Genomic DNA, 9560 nt, shown 5'->3' on the forward strand with positions numbered 1-9560 from the left:
GAACCCAGTCCTGATGGTTACGTCTATAAAACACCCAGGGGATATTTCGGAAGAGGGAGTGTAAAGATTGTAAGAGCCAGAGGAGCAGGGAGTTTGCTCTGGGACTGTGTCTCTTAGTAATGTCAGAAGTTACACCCATAAAGTCTTACCAACATGAGCTGAACAAGTTCAACACCGATGGACACACCAAAGTGGACAGGGAAAATCTCACTAGGCCTCAACCCCACACAAAGACCTATGGGAAATTGAGGAAAGCTGGGCCCAGGAGAGGTGTTCTGCCCCAGGGAAGAGCACACCAACTGGTCCTTCAGGGTCAAATGTTTAGCCCTGAAAACATACATACAGGTAACATTATACAGATTGCGTACATTATATTTAGGAATATATATATATACATTTATTCACCCAGTAACAATGAATAAAGAGGCAGGATTTGAAGGAGAGTGAGGAAGTGTATGAGAGGGTTTCAAGAGAAGAAAAGAAAGGGAGAACTGTTGATATTATATTATAATCTCAAAAATTAGGAAAAAAAAACCACAAAAATCCTACATTTCTCATCCCTCAGTCTCATGGATGGCTATAAGGCAGGAGCATCATGGAGATGTTGTGGCAGCCAGTGGGACACATTGTCTGGAAACATATCACACCTGCCATCTCCTGTCAGAAGACATTGAGGTTTCCAATACATGAAGAGTGTGGCATTAATATCACAGTGCTGTCTTGTTTCCATAATCACTACCCTCCGGACCTTCTAGATGTCTGAGGAGGCAGATCTCCAGAAATACCCGACATGCCATATCAAAACTCTTAAATGAGAGTGTTTCAATTGGGCCCCTATTAGGAAGAAATTTATTTCTAATTCATTTTTTTTAACCTGCTCAGTCCATCAATCACCTTTCCTAATAAATTATGTAATTTTTTCTTAAATAAGTGAATAACTTGACCTTTTGAAGTTGGGAAATAAATCAGAAAAGAATAAAGAGGAAGTAAATTGTTTTTAAGTATATCAGAAAGGCTTTAGGCATTCAGGAACTCATTGGCTTTTCCCTAAGTCAATGTACAGTGCTCAGCACAGAGAGCTATTGGATACAGAGCTAGGAAAATAGCAACAGTGATCTCAAACTGTGATCGCACAGCGGTGACATCACCCTTGTGATCCCGTTCCCCCATCGGATTGACTGCTCTGTTGTACTTTAGGCTTAGGGGAACCAGTATTAATGCAGGCAGTCTTGTCTTTGATGTGTTGGTTTTCCGGCAGAAACTCCAGACAGAATTAGCAGCAATGTATCGTGTTAAGAGGACAGGAAGTCTAGCAGCCAACCACAGCCTATCTCCTAGTTCTTTTTGTAACAAAGGTATACCATCATCTCTTGCTTGGATTCAGGGCTTTGGCAAAAATGACCTCTCCTCTCCATTCTTCTACACAGCAGCAATTTAGGGCTAGAAATAGACTGCTCAATTCGTCTCTCTCTGAGCAGTGACTATGGGGCTGATCTAACCTTCTTTGTATGGTTAGAATGGTGAACCGCTCTGACATCAGGGAAGGCAAGGAGAGGAGGGCTCGGCAGAGTCCTTTAAGGTGGCAAATATTAACTCAAGAACACATGTTCTGTCATCTTCTTGCTTCTTACATTTATGGTGAGGAAGTGGTTTTTAGTGGTAAAGAGCCTGTGAGACAGGTAAAACCCTCCGGAGAATGTTCCAGTTCATCCAGGTTTACAGTGTAAACAGGGACGTGTTTGGGGGGAAAACAGAACACACAGAAACGGACTACAGGGATGAAAGCTTGAGCCCCCATCCGTTCCCACGTCATCGCCTTTTCTGTATTTTCACTTTTGGATGGGAACGGGGAGGAAGGGAGAGGGAGAAGAATTGTACCGTGCTGAGCTAGCTACCAAGGGTTAGGAGTGACCCATCTATGTATGACCTTTGCTGTCAGTGTTTACTCAAGCTCTGCAGCTCTGCAACCACACCTTCCTCATCCAAGGTTGCCACGTCTGCCTGTGAGCCCCAATCTGGATTTCTTCATTTGTCTCTGAGGAAATTGACTTAAAACCCAGAAAGCTTTGGGGAGAAAATGCTACCACCACCGATCATTCTGGGATCTAACCTTTGGCCACTGATATATGAGGGACTTTGGCTCTTATTACTGCTACTGATGTTTTTGGTGGTGCTCGGGATAAAAGGACCTCACCCATGATAGGAAGGCCCTCAGCCCCTTAGCTACACCCCAGCCTCAGGGAGGGTGTTTTCTGGAGATGGGTAGGCCACCTCTGGTGTGTAATTTCGGAATATGGGCTCTGGTATGGGTGGTGCTTTGAGAGCGGCTGCTGGGTCAGCAAGTTCTCAATACGGGAGTAAACTGGGGTGGGTAACATACTAAATTTAAAAAGGGTGATAACTTCCCTGAGCGCTTGTTTTTAAAACCAGTTAGCAATGGGGGAGGGGACTATCTGAAAGCTTTGGAACGAGTTGGTGCAATAAATTATGAAACTGGATGCAGCCAAAGGCTTATGCAACAGCACCCACTCTAGAAGATGGCTTCCCTTTGCCCTAGGAGGTTGCTTGTGATGGAGAAGTTGTGTAAGTTCTGTGCCTTACAGAAACCCATTACAGATGTACAAATACCCCATCACCAATACAAGGGCCACACCCCACCCTCTCTGATCCACAGCTCGAGTGGCAGAAACAGATGCAAGTCGTTAAATAAATACGCCAATCTTTTCTCTAATCACTTGTCTAAAAATTTCACTTTTTTATGGATCAGAGAAGATTAATTTTCAATGTTGTTAAATTAGAATAAAATGCAAGAATAGGAACACTTTTTTTTAATATTCGAAGAAATGTATTTTATTTCCCTCATTACCAGAGTAATCTAAACCATGTCATTCAGCTATTACTATATAATTCATAAAGGAATAAGACATTTAAAAGAATTAATTAAATTATTCTCTAATATAGACAACTTGATTTAATAAGAAATATGGTTGAATTTATCAATACTCTTCTGACTGTTGGTGATATACAAAAAGGAAAGAGAAATGTGACACAGAGGATACATAGTATGTGTTTAATTCTAAAAATCACTTTAATTTAAACTGCACTATGTACATTTTCACAGCAGGAATTCAAAGATATATTTTTGGACCACTTAACTGTCTAGTTAAGTCAGACATAACTGGAGGATCTCATTCTAATTTCGTAGACTCATTAAGATAATTCCTCATTTTAGGATCACCAATCTAGCTCTTTTCAAGGCACTGAAAAAGTTGGTGTGTATGTGTGTGTGCGTGTGTGTGTGTGTGTGTGTGTGTGTGTGTGTGTGTGTGTGTGTGCGTGCGTGCGTGTGTGTGTGTGTGTGTGTGTGTGTGTGTTTAGATTTAGAAATGTAACTTTCCATACTATTCTATCATAATAACATAGAGTTGCTTTTCATTCAGTATTTTAAATAAGAGCTCTCTAGTCTTCCTTAATAACCTTTTGAATATTTTGTTTGATGCTCATACAAGCACACAATGTGTTTGGATCACCCTCTATTGCTTGCACTCCAATTCATATACTACCTTACACTCTACCATTTCCCCCTCTTGGCTTCAGGTGCTCTTTTTTTTTTTTTTTTTAAATACTCACTGTGTCCGTATAGTCCATTAGTTCATAGGTGTGGGTCCTCTATTGGAGCTCGGGTAGCTTCCCAGGACTTGCATCCCTAAAGTAATCAATTCTCCCCATTCCAACAGCCACCACTTGGCTCCAGCTCCCCACATAGCACTCCTGAGTCCCTCTCCTACCCATGCTGGGATTTCAGCCTGGCTTGATCTTGTGCAGGTGTTATTCTGGTAACCACAGCTGCCGTGAGTTCACCAGAAGACAGCATTTCACAGAACTCTCCAGCTCTGAAATTCCTTGAAGCCCCATTCTATAGAACATTTCTTCTTCAAAGATTGCTGCTTTGGAAAAGAAAAGATACACTTTTAAATGTTTCATGAGATTAAAGAACTTTAATTCTATTAACATGGTCTCAAAATTTAATTGACTCCCATCAGTTTACAGGTTTGCTTATTTGTTGGTTTGTTTTGAGGAAGAGTGTCTCAGTATTGCCCTATAGTCTAGCCTGTTTTTGAACACATGATTCTATTGCTTCAACCTCCCCAGTAGTTAGGATTACAGACACATAGCAACATGCCCAGCCTTTCCCACAAGTTAGGAAAATATAATAAGAATGTCACAATCAATCCATGCTTTACTGTTTTAACAAATGGACTTTGAAAAGATGCTATGATAAAATCATTTCACTTTAAGAAGGGATGATAAGCCCTGGGTCTAGAATAATTCTCATGTTACCGTGATGAATTAACAACAACAACAACACACATTTTGCAGCCATGGCTTCACTGTTTGTGTGTTTCCCCCTTCATTGTGCCCTTGGACTTTTATTATTCCTTAAATGGCTTCCAGATGCCCACATGGCCACTGTCAGTCCCTCCCCCCAACACCCCCGGGAAGTTCTCATGCTTTGGATACATTATGATGCACTTTGCAGCAATTTCACTCAGTAGACACCTGTTTTTTTTTTCCAAATAAGACTTGGTAAAACTCAGTTCAAATAAAATTTAATTGGCCAATCAAAGTTCTTGACTAGTGTTTTGCAGAAATAAATATTTTATAAAATAGGTGACATGTTATTATGCATATTTCAATGCATAAAGTTGACTCATAATGTGTTTTGGGTAACATCTGTTTTCATTCTCACCAGTTTCTCTGTGCTGCAGTGGACCTCACATCAATGGGCAGAACAAACTGGACTTACGGGATCATAAAAAAAAAAAGGCAAGAAGCTGAGAGAAGGAATGTTGGTGAAGTATGAGGGAGTTGGAGAGGAAAAGTGGGTGGCAGATATGATCGTATTTCAATATAAACAAGTATGGAAATCTCCAAGATAAAGAAAAATGGAAGAGACAATGGAGCTGGGGAGATAGCTAAGCTGGTAAGGGCACTTTCCATGACCCGAGTTTGATCTCACAGACCCACAGGGTAGAAGGAGAGAACCAAATGAATCCCAAAAGCTGTCCTTGGATGTCCACATTCATGTACACCCCATACCACACAAAGTAAATAAATAAAATGTAACTTTAAAATATTTTTTAAAGAATGACAATTTTTTTAAAAAAAAAAAAACATAATTCTTTATTGATTCCTTGGGAATTTCACATCATGCACCTCAATCTCCCTCACTTCCCAGTCCCTCCATGTCTGTTCCTCACCACTGCAGCATCCCTCCTCCAAAAGGAACCTCCCACAAAGCAATTAAAAATAAAACAAAGCAACCAACAACAACAAAAAAAAAATCCACCCCTCTCCTCTGTCTTCCCTGTCTCTCAACACCTCTTCATTCCTCCTAGTGGCACTGGGAGCTGCAGTGTGTCAGACTGTCTACCCTTTTGTCCAATCAACCCCACCTGTAAATGTCCATTGCAATGAGTCATTGGTCTAGTTCAAGGCCTCTGGCACACCATCAATACTGGACCCTCACCGAAACTCCTCTTGGATGTCCTGCTGTTGCCCTGAGTCATGGAGATCCTGTGGCTATGGTTCCGAAGGACCAGTCCCTTCACAAGCTCCAGCAGGTGATAGATGGAGTAGATGTTAGGATGGGCCAACCCAAGTCCCAGGATGTGGGTCTGGGTGGTAGCTGAATTGGTCAGTCTGGACCACTGGGACTGAGCCCCTCAGGTGAGGTATGGAGCCAGCTCTTCTAACGCTCAGATGTCACCATGGCCCCAGGTGGCAGTGCAGGTCACTCAGATTAGCACGGCCTCTTTGGCAGTATGACCCTTATACAGTAACATGACCTCATGTGATGGCCCAGACCCCAGGTATTTTCATGGCCTTTGGTGGTAATAGGAACCAGGGACATCAATACAGACCCTGGCTGTGGTAAGGCTACAAAGAATGACAAGTTTTAAGCAGAGATTGTCATTGACAATTTGATTTACTATAGCAGTGTGGGGTCCATGGGGAGTCCAGCTCTGACCTTCTCCCAGCTTTTGAAGGGTTCTTAAGTGGAGGAGAGAGGAATGAGAAAATATCAGATAGAAAGAGAGACCTTGCCGACGAGAAGAAAGACAGAAACACAGGATAGTTTTGGGAGGCCCTGAGTCAATACCCAACAGCCTCTCCGTTTACTCAAAAGGGCTTTTTTATAATATTCCAAGGGGAGAGGCAAAAGACCTCCCCCTTGCAAGATCAAAGCACATTACACAGCCAAGTGCAGACCCTTCCAAACACCTGGTAACCATGTCCATGGCCAAATCATCTCCTATGCAGCTCTGCTGGGTAAAGCAAGCTCAGATTCTCTGAGTAATTTGTCACTAGGAAGCCTCTGTGGGCTCCCACATGGCAGTAATAACATCTATTGATGACTCTTGGATCTTTTTTATTTCAGTCCTAGTGATGGGGTCCAGAGCCTTGGGCATGCTCCGTGAGCACTATACTACTATGTGACAAATTCAGGCCTCTGGAGCCTATTTTCTTTTCAAACACATTGAACATTTACCTATGTTGCCTAAACTTTTATTTTATCATTACTAATTGTTTTTTTTTTTTTTTTTTTTGGTTTTTCGAGACAGGGTTTCTTGGTGTAGCTTTGTGCCTTTCTTGGAACTCACTTGGTAGCCCAGGCTGGCCTCGAACTCACAGAGATCTGCCTGGCTCTGCCTCCCGAGTGCTGGGATTGAAGGCATGCGCCACCACCGCCCAGCCTAATTGTTTTTAAATTGTTAAGCCTGGAAGAATTTAAATGTGCGAAGAAATAAATTATTTTTCAAGTCAGTAAACTCAAAATATGAAAGTGTTGTGAGATAATCTTTTTGTACACTGTGAAGATGTGTCTCTGCTAGGTACCTTCTGATTGGTTTAATAAAAAGCTGAACAGCCAATAGCTAGGCAGGAAAGGATTGGTAGGACTTCCAGGGAGAGAGGAAGTCTGGGAAGAATCCGAGAGGTGGGGAATTCACCAGTGAGACTCCGAGGAAGTTGAATGTGCACTGTATTGAGGAAAGGTAATTAGCCACATGGCAGAATGTAGATTAAATATAAACAGGTAAATTTAAGTTATAAGAGCTAGTTGGCAACAAGCCTAAGCTAAAGCTAAGTTTCACACTTAATAAGAAGTCTCTGTGCCATTGTTTGGGAGCTGGTGGTCCAAAGAAAGACCAGTTACAAAAAAGTCTTGCATTATATGCTCTAAATCTGGTTCAACAACAACAACAACAACAACAACAAATCCATGCAGGCTCCTTGCAAGGCTCAGCAGAGCTCCAGGAAGGCAGAATACAGGCGGTGCTAATCACCTGTGTTAAGGATTCACAGCAATGTCGCCTTGCTTTGCCGTTGACTTGTTTTTGTTTAGTTCTGTTGTTTTCATGCTGAATTCCTGGAGCACAGGTAGACAAATCCCGTATTCCGTAGAATCCGACAGTTCCGGAAACGATGTGCCACAGTGTTTTCATCAACACGGGGAGATGAAAATGACTGAGCTTCAAAAATCCGCCCTCGGAAAACAAATCAGCGTGCAATGATTAAAAAGAAAGTTCTGGTTAAAAGACTTAATGAGTTTCTAGCCTTGCAATTAGCCATGTCGTTTTTATTAAAAGAGAGGAGGGAGCTTTCAGGGAGCCCGTGTGGCGTGGTAAGTCAGATTTCCACGGTGTTGCTTCGGTTTACAAAGCTTTCTCACAAGCAATTTCATTTTCATTTCCATGGTGCCTGCTTACTTTTCTGTCCAATTTGAGAACTCTGTTCAGATCCATCATCAGCTGAAGCTTGAGGGTGTCGCTGACCCAGAACTCCGTCGACAGTGGCTGACTTTATCTCGGATAAAAAATACCGGAGCCTAATAATTGAAGCGCAGAAGATGGTCCCTCACACACGGCTCCCTCTTTCTCGGCATCCTGGGGCTAGTACTTCAGGGACAGCATTAGTGGAGGAGGCTTTGTACTTGGCTCAATTTTTTTATGATTCAAAACTACGTCCTTGGAGACCATATTATTTGAGTTCAGCTTTTAAAATCATTTCATTTTCACCCCTGTTGCCTTCAAGCTTTTTCATCAGGAATTTTCATAGGGAAAAAAAATCTCTTTGCAGTCAATATCCACAGAAATGAAAAGCCAAATTGATCAACGTAGACTTTACTTGTACAATGCTGCAGATGGAGGAAAGTTGCATGCTTCGCATGGTGGGAATAGCTAGCATTCTTATTTGTAAAATTCAGATAACTATCTCCTAATACTTTCTGTGGGTCCAGTTTCTGTTTGTCTCTGTTCTGTCACCTGGATCCCTTAGGTTGTTTTGTAACATCCTTGAGCTAATTTTGAAGGTTCCTCCTTTGTCACTGGGATCCTTCTCTTTTAGCCCGTGGAATATTCTGACTCAAACAATTGCATCTGAACTATGATTGCATGTGAATGTACAAATGAAAAACTGAGTCAATTTTGCTACTGATTCGTGCAGAAAGGAAAACAAACACACAAAAAACCCAAGACACTTGGCAAATTTTATCAGGAAGTTCTCGGTGAATGTCTTTTTTCTGTTTCAGTGATGCGGAAGATTGTCTAAGCTTTTTTCTTTTGGGTACAGAACTGCCTCATGTGACATGGCTTTCTCATCGCCTCATTTCCTGCCTCCTGAGACTGTATCTCTTCCAGGAAGATGAAGATGTGATAACAAGTTTCAGTAGGTTTGATGCCGAGCTTTTACAACATCTGTGAAGATCTTAACTCATCTTTGGGCCTGACCCACCAGTCCTCCATCTGAACCAACTGAATCTTCATTCCTCCATTCAGTCACCTACTCACTCATCATGTAGCTATGGCTTGCTTTGTGCTAGGTCCTGGGGAGATAAGAATGTCAATGTCTTGAAGAATTCAAAGATGCGTTAGAAGGTAGTTCTGTGCGACGTGATGCTGTAGGCAAAAATCGATAGCATCTAAAAGTTTCAGAGAGACTTCCAGAAGCAGAAGCAGAAGTAACAAGAAACAATTTTTCACCTAACTAGTCTTTCCTGCTCATCTTCTTTGATGTTTCCCCTCAAATCCTTACGGATAGTTGGACTGTCCTGTGTCTCTTGAGTCTTCGGGCTCCATAGTTCCAGGGTAGGCATTTTCAACAGCCCAGGCTTTGGCAAAGGTTCATCGTGTTTCTCTGCCAAGGGTTCTCACTGGCAGATGGCAGCAGCTGCTGCAATTGCGTCTAAGAAAGTAAGGAGGAGCCCTGCAGAACGTCCTTTTTATTACACTAATGCCTTCTTTCCTGAAAGTGGCTTTTCATTGTATCAGTGCATAATTGTCTCTGCTAATGCATTTGCTCTGATCATACAAAAATCTAATTACTCTGTATAATGAATCATTAACAATTTCCTTAAATTCGTTTCCGTGTTTGCATGCTGGTATTCATTTTATGCTAATAAACCTAAAATATTCATGATTTTCAGTCTGAGATTGCAGATGTTAAAAATTTGTTTTAGTAAATGTACATTGCAGATCTACGTTTTGTAAAATGCGCAA

Source organism: Peromyscus maniculatus, chromosome 2 (assembly GCF_049852395.1).
Source record: "Peromyscus maniculatus bairdii isolate BWxNUB_F1_BW_parent chromosome 2, HU_Pman_BW_mat_3.1, whole genome shotgun sequence".
Classification (NCBI taxonomy): domain Eukaryota; kingdom Metazoa; phylum Chordata; class Mammalia; order Rodentia; family Cricetidae; genus Peromyscus; species Peromyscus maniculatus.